General features: G+C 36.7%; 1 long non-coding RNA gene across 1 annotated transcript in view; it reads right to left on the bottom strand.

Moving 5' to 3' along the window:
• The window catches only part of LOC126455791 (uncharacterized), a 117,148-nt gene that overhangs the window by 33,565 nt on the left and 62,950 nt on the right, over positions 1-20,633 (bottom strand). The window contains exon 2 of the long non-coding RNA XR_007585360.1: positions 12,130-12,273. This is a non-coding gene — a long non-coding RNA (uncharacterized LOC126455791). The remainder of the gene's footprint in view (positions 1-12,129; positions 12,274-20,633) is intronic.

Raw genomic sequence — 20,633 nt, forward strand, 5'->3', positions numbered from 1 at the left:
TTCTGAGATATAGTTAGTAATAGTACAACTATAACACAGTTATGAGAGAATTACAATTGCTTCATTAATGGTGAAGGTCGACCTAGTAATGGTGAATTTGAACATGATGCCATTACCTCCCTCCTTAATAAAGATCAGAACTTTTTTGTAGAGCATAAATCTACTAAAGCCTGTCATACTAGAATCCAGAAATTAATGGTTGTTCTGAATAATAATTCCATTGCTTGATAGACATCATAATGTCGTAGTACACCTAATAATCCTGAGAACTGTTGACACAAGGAAATTAAATTTACTCTAATAAATATAATTGTGAATTGTACATTTAATCAGACATCATTCGTAGATAATTATGTAAATCAAGGGTATTTTGAATAACAGCTCCCGTAAATGTAAATACTGCTCCTATAGATCAATCATAATGGAAATTAGCAACAACAAGGGAGGCATCATGAAGAGCAACATCAAGTGATGAACTGAACACTAACCCTTTTACCCCTGTAAATGTGAATAAGAAAATTAATCCAAGAGCTCATCAGATTGGGAGTTTAAACTTGAACCTTTTCTCTATAATCTTGCTTATCATCTAAAAATCTTAATGCATATTTGTACAATGGTAAATGTTGTTGCAGATGTTAAATATACTCATGTGTCTATGTCTAATATGCAATAGATATATGGTGTGCTCATTTAATGAATAACATAGGTCATTGGTAATATTCCATAGATTATACCTAATGTCCCAATGATTCAATTTTTCCAAATTCTTGCCTTACAATATGTGAGACAATTCTAAATCCTGGTTAAATTGAAATATAAAGTTCTTGGTGACCAAATAATCAAAATAAATGTTTGTAAAGAATGGGATACTTCCCAGGTACAGGATCAAAGAAGGAAGTATTTAAGTTGCTGCTTGTTATAGTACAGTAATAGGACCTGCCAAAAGTGGAAATAAAGATTTAAGAAGAGATGTAATAACAAATGAACATACAAATTATGGTGTGTGACCTAAAGTTGTTCTTTCTGGTTCCATATTAATTACTACTGCAATAAAATTTCCTACTCCTAGAATAGCTGACATGTAATAAAATTTCCTACTCCTAGAATAGCTGACATGTAATAAAATTTCCTACTCCTAGAATAGCTGACATGCCTTCTAGGTGGAATAGGAAAATAGCTAAACCTACTGAAGCTCCTCTGTGGGGCAATAGTTCCTTCTAGTGAAAGGATAAACTGCTCATCCTGTAGCAGCACCATTACATACTATAGAAGATGCAAGAAAAGACTCAATAATGGAGGTAAACGTCTAAAATTTATACTGTTTATTCAAAAGTCAGTTGCCACATGCACCAATTGTATTAGGTATGACAACAAAGAAAATCATTACAAATGCATAGACAATAATAATTATATTATAAAAGAGATCCTCTTCAGATACAGATCCAGGTTGTCCTACCTCAAATTCAATAAATATTAATACTGATACACCTACAATTCCAGTTGATGCCCCAAATAGAAAGTCCAAAGTAACAATGTCTTTATGGTTTGTTGAGAATAATCCTTTCTATGGTAAGCTGGCTGAAGTTAAAGGTGGTAGGCTGTAAGTCTATTTATGGTAATTTTTCTCTCTTACCAAAAAATAAGTCTTATGTTCAATTACGATTCTAGACTGGATTTCAAAGGGTCTAAAACTTTACCAAGGCTTAAAATATAGTTCTTATATGCAGAGGTTTCAAAGTTATTAGTTATTTAATTTAAATCATTAATATAACGAAATGTGGAAGCTGATGCTGTTGTTGAAATTATAATACAGAGTCCACCAGAAAAATGGATGAACTCTTTGTCAGGCTGAATCGAGATATCGATACTACTGTTCGATTTGAATGACATGTGTGTTGTAGTATGTTCTTTGGATCAACAGATATTTGTACTTTCATCTCGGGATTGAGAAAACAAGATGGCTGGAGCACACTTGACATTCGAGCAAAGAAAATGTATTGTGAAGTGGTTTTTCAAGTTTGATAATGATGTTGAAGAGCAATGTCAGTGGAGGCAGGAGTTTCAAACAGAACCCCCAACCTGACTAAAAATTAGACACTTCATTAACAAGTTTGAATTCCATGGAACGATTTGAGATATTCACAAAGGAAGATCAGGAAGGCAGCATACAGCTACAGATCCTCCTTCATCGGCTCTCATGTTGGAAGCATTTGTTAATTCTCCATAGAAGTCTGCTGTGCAACGTGCATGTGAATTGTGGGTTAGCAGTACAAGTGTACGAAGAATTCTGAAAGCTGCAAAGTGGAAAGTTTACATTCTACAATTACTGCACACGATTAATGATGACGATCATGATTACTAAATGCAATTTTGCGAATGGTATCAACAAATGGGTAACTGATGATGAACAATTTGTGATGTACGTAGTGTAGAGTGACGAGGCACGATTTAAATTTAATGGAACCATGAATCGGTATAACAGTGTGTACTGGGGACTGGAAAATCCGCATGTTTATGTCAATCTACCATAGGCTCGTGTCTGATGTGGATCATCACTAGGAGCTTAGTTGGACACTTTTTCTTTGAAGTTACTACCACTGGACAAGTGCTCCTAGAAATGTTACACGTAACAATTTTGCCACGTATACATGTGCTTTATGGAGCTGATGAAGAGGTCTTCTACCAACAGGATGGGTTGCCACCACACTATCACCTAGCTGTACAAGCTTTTCTGGATAATAATTTTTTTGGGAGATTACATTGGACGAAGATTTCCCTCCACAGTCGCCAGATGTAACACCAATGAACTTTCCCTAGTGGGGAACTGTGAAAGATAACATGTATCGACATAAGCCACGCACACTGGAGGAATTTCGCCAGGAGATTACAGCAGCACGTGCAGTGATCTCCACTGTAACATTGACAGACTTAGTTGCGGCGACCACACGTCGTTCTGTTATTTGTATAGGCACCAACAGTGAACGTTTTGTACATTTAAAGTAACCATGCCCTAAACTGAAGGTTGTACAACCTGTGTGATCAGTTTTTCGTTCCATAAAATGTGTATACATTTTCTGGCAGACCCTATAGTTTTAGATAAAGTAAATTTTGATTTCTTGGATTTAATTCATTCAGATCAGAAATTTTTTGTGCACGATACAATAAGACCTGAAAACATAATAATTAAATTATAGTATAATGTAATAGTTGTTAGTGCTTCTATAATTGTTGTTACAATTCATATGTGATTGTCTTTAAGTGACTGAATAACATCACATTTAGCTGAAATGAAACAAAACGTGGTAAACTACCTCACTATAATGATGATAAAATATTATAAATTGATGTCCTGTTTTTCCTGTTTCTTGCTGAATAGATTTGTTTTTTTGTTGAATAAATAAAGCTAAAAGAAGTCTTAGTATGCGATAAAAAGCACAGTTCTCAAACTTTTTACAAAATTAGTTATCTGAACCAAAATCTAAGACTGGTGATTTTGCATGCAGTTGTCATAATGATTATTGATGGAAGCCTGCTAAACAACAAATAATAGTTCCTAAAACAGATTTAGTAAATGTGAATTATCTTATCTGTATAGAGTATGATGTACCTATTTCTGGAGCTATTTTTGTCATATTATTAATGCTACACAAATAATTCATCTTGAAACATCTCTAACTTATGGATACCGAATATGAAACTGAGTAACTCCAATTTTTACCAATAACCTAGATTTAATTCTTACAATTGGCATAAGTTTTATTTTTCATCCTACTGGATATTTCATCTGAATCGTTAAAATTGAAAATATAGCTATTGTTGATACTAGTACATGAACAATAATTAATGTAACTGATGAGTTATATGAATTTGAAGAATGACTATGTTTGTTCATATCATTAATAGTGATATCATTAGATGTTTTGTAGATTTGTTGACCACTAAAAATGGGGAGCACTAATACCTCTAACAATGGAATATGAAACTATTAGGGTATTTATCTTACATTTTTATAATCTTAATCAAGAATTATGATGCACATTGGTTATGATACTAAAGGAGATGGTTTAATTCTGTCTTATTTAACATTTAATGGGGAAACTTTGTTCACTTTATTCATTCTATCAAGGTAACCCTTTAATTATGCTCTCCATTATTTTTTGTTATGTTACATAAAAAATTGAAGATCTATTCCTTTTGTTTTCATATACACTTCTTTGAGATAATTTAATTTTTTGTATTTTACAAGTGGAATTTCTCTGTTTTATTTTTCAATGTATGCATTTCAATATAGTGTATATAATTAAACAATTGATTACAAGATTTATTTAGTTCATACTAACATATGATTCTCATTTAAAAAGTTATAAAAAGTCATAGCTAACTACTTTGTCAATGAAAAAAGAAACTGTCCGTAGGGGACGATGAGGGAGACCTGCACCACTGTACTAGGCAAGGTCGTAGCAGAGGTGGTTTGCCATTGCCTTCTTCCGACTATATATATATATATATATATATATATATATATATATATATATATATATATTAGATCTAATAAATACATTTCGTTGATTAATAAAATTATTATTGCCAAAGAAACTCTTAGCTTAATATGAATAATATGATTTCGGTTTGACTTAAAAATAATTAATCTCACTGATATAAATAGATGTATTGTTTAATACCAACGCTTTCATAGTATATTAATGTATATTATATTAAGGTAAAGACTGAATTAATTTAAGTAATTTATGTTACTTTCTATTCCTTTATTATATGATAAAAGATGACTAAATTATAAAACCTATATGTAATAAATTTATTGCGATACTAGTTGATATCTATGTTTATTTAAAGATGATAGACCAAGTGTTTTGGTCATACAGATTGAGTTTTTTACATATTTTAATACCATTTTTCTTTTTTCTGACTTTTTTGTGGTAAAGTGAATTCAGTAGCTAAGTGAAATTATAACTGATTATTCAGTATTCCAAAAGTTTCATTCTTCCTTATTTAATTGTTTGTCATTATCACAGTCTCGTTAGACTAAACATACATTTATGCAGTAATTTATTTAATTCCCAAGAGATCTTGGAATTTTCAGTCGATTTGTAATTGGAATTTGTGTTAGTGCTAGCGGTTATACAATCGATAAAACTGAATACTGTTGATTAACAGTTCCTTTTTATGAATACAGAGTTGAATTGTGAATTTATAATGATAAATATAAAAAGATTTATCGCAGTTTTCATGAATTTGTCAAAAAACAATGTATGATAAGATGCCATTTAAATTGACTGTTAATTACACTTAACAGGGTACCAATACATAAGGCCCTTAAACTGAAAGAATTTTGTAGTTCTTTCCATCCAAAGGAAACTACAGCATTATTGATAACATAATTGAGTCTACTTATTTGTACATAACTATCATCAGAAAATCTTAGTATTCTTTATTCATAATTATAAAATATTACACATCGAAGAGAAACTTATATTTAAGACCAGATAGTTTATAATATATTTTTGTTTACTACAAATTGGTGATAGAAAAACTGTTAATGATGGTGGATTTGATGGTATTTTAATTTAGTGAATCTGACTAATACTGGTCTGAGATGTGTATACATCTCTACTAATTACTCTGTAACATTTTGAAAATTATAGCTTCGAATTAGATAACTCTTCAGTTCGTAGATGTGTTGGAAAGTGTATTTAGGAAGAGGTGCAGGATGCAACTCATTACTTAAGTATTACTCTTAGACTCAAAATTATTCTGTGTACATCAGAATATCTTGATTAATGTTTATATTAATTTTTTGTTTATTGTACTATTTAATAAAGAGTTATTTTATTCTGTTTGTTGTCTAAATACATTTTGTAAGACTTTTTTATGCTATAGTCTATTAGTAATGTAAGTGGATTATGAAATATTAAATGCCACATGTTCTTATATCTCATCCGTCAAACCCCTCCCCACCCTCCACTCTTTCTGGATTATGAATTATTTAGGTTTCATAAAGAAAAATTTTCCTTAACACACATTTTGTATTAGGGGGGTGGCTAAATGTAAATACTTATTTAGTCTGATACAGAATTTTGCAGTTAATGCATCATAATTTTTTTGAGTTAATTTTTCAAATATTAATCATTTCTATGGTATCTAGTTTCTTAAGAAAAATAGGGGAAAAGCTTTACAGCTAGAGTTTAGTTAATTTTAAATATAATAATATGTTGTAAACTAGCTATATTTAACATTATGCTTACATTCACTATTTTTGATTTGGATCTTATTATTATATTAGGTTCTTATTGAGATTCAAAACTTAATTTTCAGATTTTTGTAATAATGATGAAATTAGTAATTTTTAGTTTTATAACTGCTGTTATTAATTTATTATAATAAACTAACCAGATATGATACATTCCTCTTTGTCAGAAACATGTTCTCATGTCAATATGTAGGGTCTGGTCTGCTCACTGACAAAGTTTTAAAGAACCATGGTATTTTGACCATACAAACATAGCATAAAATTTACTCTCTTAATGAGGGGTTAGTACGAATGGCTTGATGAGACATCAATTGTTCCTTAACAAATTTTAGAATTCAACTTTTTAGTCAAAAGGCTTGAACTTTTCTAGAGGATAAGATGACGCTATAGAACTTGACCTTTTTATATAGTTTTTTAAACTCTTTCTATACTTAATGGTAATATTTTGTTGGGGTGACTTGAGGAATAATAGAACTCTTCATTGCTAAATCACATTTTATGTTCACCATGATCCAAAATTTGCCAACAGGCTTGCCACAATGGTAACACAAGTTCCTGTGAGATGAAAAAAGTTAAGCACTGTCGAGCACAGTTAGTATTTGAATAGGTCACTGTCCAGGTCTGCCGAGTGCTGTTGGGAAGCGGGATTCACTCAGTCCTTGTGAGGCAAATTGAGGAGCTACTTGATTGAGAAATAGCGGCATCAGTCACGAAAACCAACAGCGAGCTGAGAGAGCAGTGCACTGAGCACATGCCCCCTGTACCCATGTTCAGTGAAGTCTAAGGGCTGAGGATGACACAGCAGATGGTCAGTACAGGTGGGCCTTCAGGGACTGTTTGGATGGCGTTTGTTTGTTTATATGATCAATAATTTCTGATCATAAGGTAAAGTTACTTTATGAATAACAGCATAACCTCTTTCGAGAACTCATACTGAAAAGCAGATTATGACCTCAGAGTTCGATCAAGAAACATTCAGGGTGCAGGAACCTAAGAATTAGGTCTTTTCAACCTTTAAATTCTGAGTTCAGACTGGGGTGAGCCAGTTCAATTTCCATCCTTACTTGTCTGTACCCATACTAGTAGAAGAGACCATGAGGCTAAAATATTTTCTTATATTTCCAATTGAAATTAGTTAATTGCGATTTTGGAGATTAATGTATTTGATAATTAATTTATGTAGATTTTTGTACATATAGTACTTTATGGTTTATTTATATTTATTTCAAAACTTTTTCCTTTGCTTTAGGTTAGCTTTCCTACCTTCATTAATACAAAAGGTTTTGGGTTGCATTCAGATTTGAAAGTGTCTTTGTAAGTATGCTTGGTGTTCCTCAGCCCTTTAGTTATGCTATTAAATTCATTTTTAAGGAGCAGCATTTTCATATTTTATCAAATTATTTGATTTATTATTTTCTCCCATTTTAATTTTATTCTTTTTCAGCTGTTTCAAATTTTTTTCCTTTTTTAACTTAAATATATTCTTTTTCTTACAGTTTATTTATATTCAGCTAGAATATGTGTTTATACTGTAATAACTGCTGGTTGATTGTAAAATTAAAATTATTGTTTATTAGGTTCATTATGATCTGCTGCTCAAACTACTTGATATGATATATACATGAAATCTGTTCACAGTTGTGAATATGAAAAATTTTCAGCTGTATAATGAATGATGACAATGAAAACTTGTGCTGGACTCAGACTGGAAACCAGAGTCCCTGCTTTATGTAAGTGGTTGCCTTAACTGCTTTGTCTATCTGTGCACAATTCATGGCCAGACACCACCATACATGCATGTCCAGAGGGACATTGCATCGTTCTTCTAAACAACACAAGCACTGCAATACTGTATTTATCTGCAGAAACCAGGCAGCGACTTTCAGGCGACCACTCATGTAAAATGGTAAACACAGGTCTGTGTCACGATCTGGCACAAATTTACATTGTCGTCTTTCCATTATGGAGACATGGTTGTTTGTATTTGCAACTACAAATACACTTAATGTATTTCATAATAGCTGCGGTCTCCAGAGTACCTGTTCTTCAGATGTGCAAGCATGTCCAAAGGAACAATTGATCGTTCTTTCTAGCAACACATTCAGTGTAATATCATATCAAAATATTTACAAAGTTATATTAGCTTTAATTTTACTGTGTTTTATTATTTTAATTGGTAGTTTTAATATATTTGATTTTATAAATTATCAGCTTTATTGTTGATTTGATGCTATTTATTTTCCTATGTCTTTAGCTTGTTTTGCTTTACCTTAAGCTGGAACTGATTGAATCCCTTTCGATTTTTCTGTAGGGAAATCTGAGTTAGTTTCAGGGTTTAAAGTTTAATATTTATTTCTCTTCATGTAGTAATTCCTGCGAAAAATAATGTCTAATAAACTACTGGTGGGATGATTTACCATGAGGTTATTAATTTAAATGGCATGTAATGCTGTTTCTACCTATTTATTCAAAATTTATGTGTGTATGTTTTGTGTTGCATACAAAAAACGAATGATTAAAACTGGTTACTCTTGAGGAGAAAAACATAAGTATAAATAGCTGTATGATGTTCCTTGTAACAGTGAACCAGTTCTCAGTGCAGCCTTATTCGTTATAATATAACAAAACGTACAGGACAGTAGCTACATTTTAATGTTATCATATGTGTACTTATATGAGTTAAAATTTGAGGCAGTCAACTACAAAAAGATGTCAGTTATATTAAGGTTAAGACATGTCAGGTAGAATTTGGAATTAGGAATTAGCAGCTCTGTTTATGACAACAGCACTTCAGTAATATAGTCTAGGGACATTGAAGGTGTTCATGTTAAACACTCTAAATAATTCACAAGGACTAATCAAATGACTTAGAGGAACTACAGGAGTGACTTGTATTTGTGGAAAAAATTTCTGTGAGTGTATCACACTCCATGCTTAGAAATATTTCAAGCAAGCAAGTTAAATATTTCAAGCAAGCTAGTGTCAGTTGCAAACTGGTATTCTATGAAGATAGTTCATTTCTGAACTTGATTACATTTCTGAGCTGTTTTGACCATGGAGAATCTAATCATGTGAGAAAGCCACTGTCAGGATTTATAAAACATTATAGGAAGACAACTAAGTTGATCAGTACTGTGCTATATTTTGGGACTTAAGCTCACAGAAAGACTTGCGTTTAGCTTATCGTATAATTGGACAATCTGTGCTTGAGAATTTTTGGGAGGCTACTGCTAGTTAATTCCTCCATGTTAATCGTTTCTCCAGAAATAAGTTTAAGATGCAGCACTGATAAGATTAATTTAAGACGATTTTTTTTTATTCTCGTTTCGGTCCACTTCAACTGAAGTCAGTAATTACCCAAATGATTTATATTTATTTAATCTAAGTTACCATAGGAAGATAGTTTGGGCTTTCTTAGATGATTTTAACGAGTTAAACTTACATCATACATTGTTACCGACTTCTTTTGTGGTCTGCTAATGAATCGGAGCATATTGGTGAGAGATTAAGCTCACATGAAAGTTCAGGTTGGAGATGGGTTTCTGGGATTTGTAACTCAACAGGTGGTATTACTGCATAGATAGTCGTTCTGCCATACTACATTTGCGATTGACGTCAGAGGGATACTAGTAAACATTAAAAGTATTAAAGAGTGGAGGACACAACAATGGTTAACGTTTAAGATAACTTCACAACTGCTATCACAGCAAGACCTTTATGAGCCTTTTTATATTTCAACCTCACGTCACTCAAGTAGCATCATTGCCTGTATCGACTTACTATCATCATCACATAATCTGTTTGGAAAGAAAAAAAGGAGGAATGCGAAAATATTATGAAATTATGTCACAGATCATACTAACTTTTACACACAACTGCACATAGTTGAAAATATACCAAATCCATACAGAACAGGTCAAGAGATGCACTCACACTATAAACATATCAGCACCCTCATGGTTTGAACTGAAGATTCCATTGGCTGTTAACTGTATAATGTTGGTAACCATTCAGTCACAAATATCAGGTTAAGTATACTCTCAACATATCAGTTATATCATACAGGTTTCTACCTGGAAAACTGAAATTATGTACTAATGAACTCATCAAAAAGAGAAGGAGAAACAATGTCAGCATAGACCTATTCAACTTAATTGGGTATGAAAGATTATTATGGTTTATCTGAGTTGTGTGTATGACCAGGTATTGTACCTTTTCTTCAGCATATTTCTGGCTGTGTATTCAGACACACAGTTTTGTTGCACATGTATTCTATAAAGTGTGGTCAGAAGCAGTCTGAAAAACTTGTAAGGGTGTTACAGGGCAGATTGCACTGTAAAATAATAGTTAAGAAAAAATTCGGTACATTGCGAAGAGTTGATTAGCACTGATCTTAGCCAATCAGACCGTTGCATGAGCAAATTCAAGTGGCCTGCTAGATGCAGTTGGTGTAAGTTGTTCTCATAGCATAAATGATAGTATATGAGGCTGCTTAGCCTTTGTTTCAGCTTCATTCCTTATTAACATCCCATGACCAGTTTCTGTACCGTGGTCTTGTTCTGTTTTAGAAAAGGAAACAAAGAACATGCTGGTCAATACCATCTCTGGCGGGCAGCTTGAATCTGTGTGCATGATGGCCTGACTAGCGAACATCAGTGCTAATTACCTCAGAAACAGTGCAACACAAAGAATTTTTTCTTAACAGGTATTTTTCGTTAGCATTTATGTTAGGTGGCTGTGACCCACTGGATACAATTAGCGGCAGTTGTTCTCATAGCATAGATGATAGCACATGAGGTTGCTCGATGTATGGCTGGGTTTCGATTCCAACTAAAATCCCATGTCCAGTTTTTGTACCGAAATTCTGTTTGGTTTTGTGAAACCAAATGAAGAACATGTTTGGTGGCACTGTCTCTGGCAGGCAGCTTGAATTTGTGCATGCAATGGCCTGGTTGACTAACATCAGTGTTAATTAACTTGGAAATGGCGCAACATACCGAATTTTTTCTTAACAATTATTTTTCAGAACAAGCTACCTAGCAACACCCTTACAAGCTTTTCAGATTGTTTCTCACCACCCTGTAAATCTAACTTTGGCTCAGAAGGGGGTAAATTATGCTGCCACAAAAGTTTTTGGTCACTTACCTAATAGCATCAAAAGTCTGACAGATAGCCATATAGCATTTACAAGGAAATTAAAAGAATTTTTTAATGGCAACTCCTTCTACTCATTAGATGAATTTTTGGATATAGTAAGTGGGTAATTCCCAACCTCCACAAAAAATTATTGAGTGTCATGTAATATTTAGTCTAATGTAATATCTTGTATAGACACCTTTCATTAACCTGACACGTTCCACATCATTACGAAGTGTCGTATTCATGATCTATGGAACGAGTACTAATCTAATCTAATCTAATCTAATCTATCCTCTGCTCACAACACACTCAATAATATCGCAGATCTGTCCATTCTCCTGACATCTACATTTACATATTTGATCTGCAAGTACTGCTCAGTGTGTGTCGGTAATCACATGATGTACCAGACTCATGTTACCCCAATTCTAGCACTACCTTGTTGTGTACCTATGAAAGACGTGAGTTCTTGATATTTTGAAAATAAGTCCCTCCACACTGCCAGATGCCTCATTAGCAGCTCCTATTACTGGACTGTTTTTGTAATAACCTCCTACTTCAAAAAGAAAATCTACACTGAACACAATATTTTCTAGCAGAGAGCGAGAATACGAATTCAAATGGTGTCTTACAAGTGCAAACTGTATTTTCTTTCAAACCTTGTATACACATGCTATTATAATTAATAAGATCTTGAATTATAACTGTATGTACTTACTAACCTGTGGGGGTCTCCTCTGAGGATGAGGCATTAGTCCCCTTAACAATGTCATTTGGAAAACTTGCGAGGTCTTTTGGTGGTTTCTGTGATAATGGAGAGTTTCTCAGCTGCAGAAGAAATGCGCTATCATACACAATTCTTGGACCTGAAATAAATTAACAGATGCATTTCTGTAGCAATAAATTATCATACAATTTGACTACTAGAAAAAAAACTGAATCCAAGAGTCTGCAGACGATATCAAGGCAATTCCCCTTTTTCTTAATTAAATGGGACATAAATAGAAACATATAAAATTGTGTTACTCTGCAAAAAACCATTTCGAATCAATTAGACAGGATATATCAGTAACGCAATTTTTTAACAGAGAATGTTACCCTGTTTATTTTCAAAATGTTGTAACATAAGACTACATGCGTTTTACAAGCAAATCGTTATTTATCAATCCGTGACAGATTTCGTAGCAAGGAAATGATGTGTTTGTGCTTTGTAGATGGAACTAGGATGTGGAAAGCATACTAGTGATGCTGTCAAAACAGCTTGCTGAAATATTTTGGTGCAGGAACGTCAATCTTTGATGTACATGCCTTTTCAGTGGTAATTTAGATGTAGCAACATTAGACAGCGCAAGAACAGCACATTCCTCTTTTTTCTTTGTTTTTACACTGTTCATTTCATAAGCCCTTAGTAAGAAGATTCTCAAGGATGTGGTGAATGTTGGAAAAACATAATACACACAAAGGTTGAACGCTAATGTACTTTCCAGAGATCTTATGCCCAATGATATTTAAGAATGTGAAAAGTCAAAAATTTAAAACATATTTTCATTTTTAAATGAATGAAAAATTTGCTTTAAAATGTAAGTATATAGTCTAACATACATAAGATGATTCCAAGTATTTTCTAGCCAAACATATTCAAGTGAAGACAGTTTCAAATGCTTAGTTACAAGAATTCCATTATTGTGTTCTAGATGTGCACAAGTAAGTTAATACCTAGCATTCATGTTGTGTAAAATTGTTAATAATGTATAAATCAACTGAGTCTACGCTAGAGACAATTCTAGACATAAATAATTTACATTAGGCCTTTGTGTGGATTTTTCTCATTTAAATATGTATTGCATAAACTGTGTAGTTTTTTAATGATGGATACATTATTCATAAAATATATCACTAAGTTTAATTTATACCAAGTAGAAGTATTTGGAACTGCAGGCCTCTCTAGGACACTATACTCACTGTACTTCACACACTATTAGTGTTGGAATAAATTATCTTTGCTTGATGAGCTACCCTATACTATGATACCATTTTATCTTTTGAAATGAAAGTAAGCGAAGCATGTCAGCTTTACCATCCCTCTTGCATGACAATATTCAGATCTCAAGCACAAATTTATTTGTTCATTTCAGCAGGTCTATAATATGGTCCTCCCAGCTGAATTTATCAGGACATAACCTCCATAATTTGATACTGTTGACCTACAAAGCTGCCTTTAGATTTTCAGTTAACTTCTCACTTTATTTTGTGAACTAGTCTTTACAGAAACTATGAAATGGCGGTCCCATACCAACACCGACTACAGATAGTCGCAATTCTTTCGGTGTTATCTGTGTGAGGTTTGGTCGAAAACATGGTCACACATCTTCTAGGTGCATCAACCAATAAGCATTTAGCCACTATGATAGCATACAGTTAAGCAGAAAAAAACTCTTTTCCAGTTCATAGTCCTCATGGCATGGTTGTGATGTTTCATTCTCAGAGGCATAAGGAATGTGGCATCATAGGCTAGCAGTTTTGGTGAGCTGGTTCAGATTATTTGCTTTGTGTTTGTGATGTGTGTATATTACATGGTCAGAATCTTACAATCTCACTGAGAGCAAAGATACTATAGTTTCCACATCCTGAAGCTTGTTTGATGTGTAACTAGTTCAGTGTGTTATTGGGTCTATAGCAATGATGGCCGATACACAATCCAAATTCAGTCTTTAAGTCTACAGTGTGCTGTGCCATTTCGGTTTAGACTGGATGGAGGCGTCCTTGGATATTTTAATAGCTGTTTATGGATAATGATTATTTGTTTTTTAAATTCGTAATATTTATCAGCAGTGGAATTAATAAGCAAACGATTTCTGCTTTGTTCAAGAGGCGTCTGATTGTTTACGACATTTTATTCTGTGTATTACATGAAGTCAGAAATTTGGTTAATATAGTACCTAATTTATACCTGTAGATTTCTGCTGCATTTGATACACTATCTCATTAAAAATACCTGGACATCTATTACGACAGTAATAGAGGTGGGTCCAGCCTGAAAGTGGATGAATGGTAGGCATTTCTTCCGCAGCAAGCAAAACCAGAGAAGGTAGTGACGTTTGACGCTGGGGTCCGAAGCGAAGGCTACGTCCTAAATCACCCTAAACGTGTCACATTGGGTTCAGGTCTGAACTCATCATAGGTCAATCTATTTCACTAATGTCATTGCCCAAAAACCATTGCCTCTCAGATGCTGATTTATAACAGGGTGCACTGTAATGCTGTGGCAATGAACCATCGTCTCCGAACTGTTCCTCTGCTGTACACAGTACACAATGGTATAGATTGTGTTTATATCCTTGCGCATTTAGCGTTCTCTAAAGCGCAACAACAGGACTACATCCTAATCACGAAAAGCACGCTCAACAATAACAACACCTCACTTTTACTTCACAGATGGCACTACATATGATGACAGATAACATTCTCTGTGCATCTGCCAAACCCAAACACTTCCATCTGATTGCCACAGGTTACAGAGCCGTTCATCACTCCGTATCACTCGTTTCCAATAACCCAGTGTCCAGTGACACCGCTTTTCACATCACCTCAAGCATCGCTTATGACGAGCTGTTCGACCATTGCACCCCATTCTTGTAACTCCCTACACAGTCATCCCCCCCCCCCCCCCCCCGGAACCATGGACCTTGCCGTTGGTGGGGTGATCTGGGTTCCTCAGCGATACAGATAGGCTTTCCGTAGGTGCAACCACATCGGAAGGATATCTGTTGAGAGGCCAGATAAAAGTGTGGTTCCTGAAGAAGGGCAGCAGCCTTTTCAAGAGATGCTCGATTGACTGATTTGGACATGTAACATCAACCAAAACGGCCTTGCTGTGCTGGTACTGCGAACAGCTGAAAGCAAGGGAAACTACAGCCACAATTTTTCACAAGGGCATGCAATTCTGCAATATAGTTAAACAACGATGGCATCCTCTTGGGTACAATATTCCAAAGGTAAAATAGTCTCCCAATCGGGTCTCCAGGTGGGGACTACTTGAGAGGATGTTGTCATCAGGAGAAACAAAACTGTCATTCTATGGATCGAAGTGTGGAAAGTTAGATCCCTTAATAAGTAAAAAAATTTAAAAATGGAAGTGAATAGGTTGAAGTTAGATATAGTGGGAGTTATTAAAGTTCAGTGGCAGCAGGAACAGGAATTGTGGTCAGGCAGAAATTTCGAAATCAGATTTTAAATTGCAAGACATTTCCAGGGGCAGATGTATACTCTGACCGCAATTTATTGGTTATGAACTGCAGAATAAAACTACATAAACGGCAAAAATTACGAAATTAAGGATATCGGACCTGGATGGGTTGAAAAAAGCAGAGACTGTTGAAAGATTCAGGGGGAGCATTAGGGAACGATTGACTAAAAGAGGGGAAAAGTATCAAATGGAAGACGAATGGGTAGCTTTAACAGACGAAACAATGAAGGCAGCGGAGTATGAAATAGGTGAAACAAAGGGCCTAGTAGAAATCGTTAGATGACACAGGAGATATTAAAATTAATTAATGAAAGGTGAAAATAGAAAAATGCACCAAATGAAGCACGCGAAAGGAAATACAAACATCTAAACAATGAGACTAACAGGAAGTGGAAAATAGTTAAGTAGAAATCGCTAGAGCCCAAAGGTAAGGATTTAGAAGTAAGTATCACTTGGCGAAAGATAGATACTGCCTACAGGAAAATTAAAGAGGTCCTTGGAGAAAAGAGAAGCAGTGGTATGAATATCAAGAGCTCAGATGGAAAAGGAGCCCTAAGCAAAGAAGGGAGAACTGAAAGGTGGATCGAGTATATGGAGGATCTATACAACGGAGGTGTACTTGCAGGTAATATAATAGAAATGGAAGAGGAATTACATGAAGATGGGATGGGAGACATGACACTGCCAGAAGAATTTGACATAGTAGCGAAATACCTAAGTCGAAACAATGCCCTAGTAGTAGACGGCATTCCGTCAGACCTTTTGATAACCATGGGAGAGCAAGCCATGACAAAACTCTTGCATCTGGTGTGCAAGATGTATGAGACAGGTGAAATATCCTCAGACTTCAAGAAAAATATAATCATTCCAGCTCCAAAGAAAGCTGGTGTCGACAAGTGTGAATATTACCAAACTATCAGTTTAATAAGTCATGGTTGCAAAATCCTAACATGAATTCTTTTCAGAAAAATCGAAAAAGTGGCAGGAGCCGACCGCGGAGAAGATCAGTTTGGATTCCGGAGAATCACAGGAACACTTGAGGCAATACTGACTCTATGACGTACCTTAGAAGATAGGTTACGGAAAGGCAAACCTTCGGTTATAAGCATTTGTAGAATTAGAGAAAAGCTTTTGACAATGTCGCCTGGTATACACACTTTCAAATTTTGATGGTGGAAGGGGTAAAATACAGGGATCGAAAGGCTATTGACTAGATTTTCGTTTAAGGAAGTCTTTCTGGAAGTATTTGTGTGGTGTCACCGCCAGACACCACACTTGCTAGGTGGTAGCCTTTAAATCGGCCGCGGTCCGTTAGTATACGTCGGACCCGCGTATCGCCACTGTCAGTGATTGCAGACCGAGCGCCACCACACCGCACGTCTAGAGAGACTTACTAGCACTCGCCCCAGTTGTACAGCAGAGTTTGCCAGAGATGGATCACTGACAAATACGCTCTCATTTGCCGAGACGATAGTTAGCATAGCCTTCAGCTACGTCATTTGCTACGACCTAGCAAGGCGCCATTACCAGTTGATATTTATCTTATAAAACATGTACCATCAAGAGCGATGTTCTCCAATTGTGGATTAAAGTTAAGTATTCCAAGAACTACGTTCTTTTCTTTATAGGATAATTACTTTACCTTGTTCCAAACCTCACGCCAATCTGCGTGAGCTTAACGCGTGCCTTTCGGCTACCTCCGAGTGGCTTGGCTGTCTTGCCACGCCACTACAATTTGTATGAAGTGTAGCCGTGTATGGAAGTGAGACATGGACTATAAACAGTTTAGACAAGAAAAGAATAGAAGCTTTTGAAATGTGGTGCTACAGTAGAATACTGAAGGTTAGGTAGGTAGAGGCCGGCCTCTGTGGCCGGGCGGTTCTAGGCGCTTCAGTCCGGAACCACGCAGCTGCTACGTTCGCAGGTTCGATCCTGTCTCGGGTATGGATGCGTGTGATGTCCTTAGGTTAATTAGGTTTAAGTAGTTCTAAGTCTAGGGGAATGATGACCTCAAATGTTAAGTCCCATAGTGCTTAGGCCCATTTGAACCATTTTAGGTGGGTAGATCCCGTAACTAAATGAGGAGGTACTGAATAAAACTGAGGAGAAAAGAAATTCGTAGCACAACCTCACTAGTAGGAGGGATCGGTTGATATGACACATTCTAAGACATCAAGGGATCACCAACTTAGCATTTAAAGGAAGTGCAGGGAGTCAAAATCGTAAAGGGAGACCAAGAGATGAATACGCTAAGCAGAATTAGAAGGATGTAAGTTGCAGTAGTTATTCGGAGATAAAGAGGCTTGCACGGGGCAGAGTGGCATGGAGTGTTGTATCAAACCAGTCTTCGGACTGAAGACCACAACAACAGTTCGGAGACGATGGCTCATTGCCACAGCCTAACAGCTCAAATGTGTGTGAAATCTTATGGGACTTACTGGTAAGGTCATCAGTCCCTAAGCTTACACACTACTTAACCTATATTATCCTAAGGACAAACACACACACCTATGCCCAAGGGAGGACTCGAACCTCTGCCGGGACCAGCCGCACAGTCCATGACTGCAGCGCCTTAGACCCAACAATAATAATAACGTAGTCATTGTGATAATTGGATTGCTAATGTCACTTTGGACTCGCTAGTGATTGTTTCCAATTATTTCATGTGATATTTTACAACTACTCTCCGCAATGCTCAACAGTCCCTGTCCGTCAGTACATGAGGTCTACCTGGTCCTGGTTTAGCTGTGGTCATTCTTACGAGTTTCCACCTCTCAGCCACATCACTAATAACCGACTTGGATAGCTCTAGAATTGCTGAAATGTCCCTGATGGATTTGATACTCAGGTGGCATCCAATGACTAGACCACGTTCGAAGTCACAGAATTCTGCCGACCAACCCATTCCGCTGTTACTGCTCCTCTGCCGACAACACAATGCTCCCAGCCACCTTTTATACTGGCGGTCCTAATACTTCTCATCACGTAGTGTATGTTGTTTTTGGAGGCAACGGAATGTATGAGAAAGCGTAAGTGAAATAAACCTGAATCAATTTTATGAATAACCTGTTAATTTTCAGATCACATTAGACTTTTGAAATGTTGTTTGTTGTTGTTGTTGTGGTCTTCAGTCCTAAGACTGGTTTGATGCAGCTCTCCATGCTACTCTATCCTGTGCAAGCTGCTTCATCTCCCACTACATTCTGCACCCTACATACTTCTGAATCTGCGTAGTGTATTCATCTCTTGGTCTCCCTCTACGATTTTTACCCTCTACGATGCCCTCCAACACTAAATTGGTGATCCCTTGATGCCTCAGAACATATCCTACCAACCGATTCCTTCTTCTAATCAAGTTGTGCCACAAATTTCTTGTCTCCCCAATTCTATTCAATACCTCCTCATTAGTTATGTGATCTACCCATCTACTCTTCAGCATTCTTCTGTAGCACCACATTTCGAAAGCTTCTATTCTCTTCCACCCCCCCCCCCCACCCCATGAACCATAGACCTTGCCGTTGGTGGGGAGGCTTGCGTGCCTCAGCGATACAGATAGCCGTACCGTAGGTGCAACCACAACAGAGAGGTATCTGTTGAGAGGCCAGACAAACGTGTGGTTCCTGAAGAGGGGCGGCAGCCTTCCTCCTGCCACCGAACTTCGCTAATTCCCATTATATCTAACTTTAACCTATCCATTTCCCTTTTTAATCGCTGCCCAATTAGGGGATCTGACATTCCATGCTCCGATCCATAGAACGCCAGTTTTCTTTCTCCTGATAACGACGTCCCCTTGAGTAGTGTCCGCCCGGAGATCCGAATGGGGGACTATTTTACCTCCGGAATATATTACCCAAGAGGACGCCATCATCATTTAACCATACAGTGAAGCTGCATACCCCCGGGAAAAATTACGGCTGTAGTTTCCCCTTGCTTTCAGCCGTTCGCAGTACCAGCACAGCAAGGCCGTCTTGGTTAGTGTTACAAGGCCAGAGCAGTCAATCATCCAGACTGCGGCCCCTGCAACTACCGAAAAGGCTGCTGCCCCTCTTCAGGATCCACACGTTTGGCTGGCCTCTCAACAGATGCCCCTCTTTTGTGGCTACACCTACGGTACGGCTATCTGTATCGCTTAGGCACGCAAGCATCACCACCAACGGCAAGGTCTATGGTTCATCGAGGTGGAGGGGGGGTTTGAAATGATATTGCAGAAATGTATTCGAGTATTGTGTTAGTTTTCAGACAGTCCATTTTTTACTTCTCCAGGTATGCAGAACATTCTACGAAATGGGCTCACTTGGGCGCGAAATCGAATAGTATTTTCTTTTGGGTTCTAGTGAAACTTCGTGCCTGCCATGTTGTAGCCAAGCAAGAAACCAAATAGGAGGATCTTGGGACGAGACGTTAGGCAGCTGCAGTGCGACATCCAGTCTCAGTGCAAATGACTGGCTACAAGTCGTGGTCAACGTACGTATGATGTTCAACACGAGACATCGAGCATAAAGCAATGTAAATTTCCAGAAAGCGTCACGGATACACGTATGGTGCACAGAGAGTAGTTTTCACTGCCACGGACTGGTAACGGATAAGGACGTGCGCTCGTGCGCGGCTGTGTCCTTGACAGAGCGCCTTGCCTGCTATCGTTTCGTGCGTCATACGCCAAGTGCTGTGAGCTGTCGAAAGTCACGGAACGTGAGCGCTGGAACGCCTCACCTGCCTCAAAACAAAGCTGGGCGAGCCTCCGTATCGCCTTGCACTGCTGGCAGACAGTTTATGGCGCCAGTCATCTTGCTTATCTGACAGACTCTCAAGCTGAACCGCAACGCACACCTACGACTTCTGCGGCGAATCAGTATGCCTCGTGTTCGCACACCCCAACCCTGGCTCTGTCCTAATTTACGCGACTCTCGGACAGATTGTCTGTAGTGCCACCAAAAGTTATAAGCAGATCGTATCAAACAAAATGGATGAAATTTTCGAATT

The sequence above is a fragment of the Schistocerca serialis genome, chromosome 2 (assembly GCF_023864345.2).
Source record: "Schistocerca serialis cubense isolate TAMUIC-IGC-003099 chromosome 2, iqSchSeri2.2, whole genome shotgun sequence".
Taxonomy (NCBI): Eukaryota; Metazoa; Arthropoda; class Insecta; order Orthoptera; family Acrididae; genus Schistocerca; species Schistocerca serialis.